We start from the raw sequence: 330 nt of genomic DNA, 5'->3' as shown, positions 1-330 counted from the left end.
CACTTATAAGTAGGAGCTGAATGACGGGAACACATGGACACTTGAGGTGGAATAACACACATTGGAGCCTGTGGGGGTTGGGGGAGTTAGAGCCTTAGGAAGAATAGCTACTGGATGCTGGGTTTAATACCAACGTGACGAGATCATCTGTGCAGCAAACCACCATGGCATATATTTACCTATGTAATAAACCTGCTCATCCTGCACATGTACCCCTGAACTTAAAAGTTGAAGTAAAAAAAAAGAGCATGCTTTGTAAATGGCATATAGTTGGATCTTTTTTTAAAAAAGTCTAATGTGGCAATCTTTGTCTTTTCATTGACATATTCT

This window comes from Mandrillus leucophaeus, unplaced genomic scaffold (genome assembly GCF_000951045.1).
Source record: "Mandrillus leucophaeus isolate KB7577 unplaced genomic scaffold, Mleu.le_1.0 Scaffold444, whole genome shotgun sequence".
Classification (NCBI taxonomy): Eukaryota; Metazoa; Chordata; class Mammalia; order Primates; family Cercopithecidae; genus Mandrillus; species Mandrillus leucophaeus.
Note: the sequence above shows the minus strand (reverse complement) of the source record.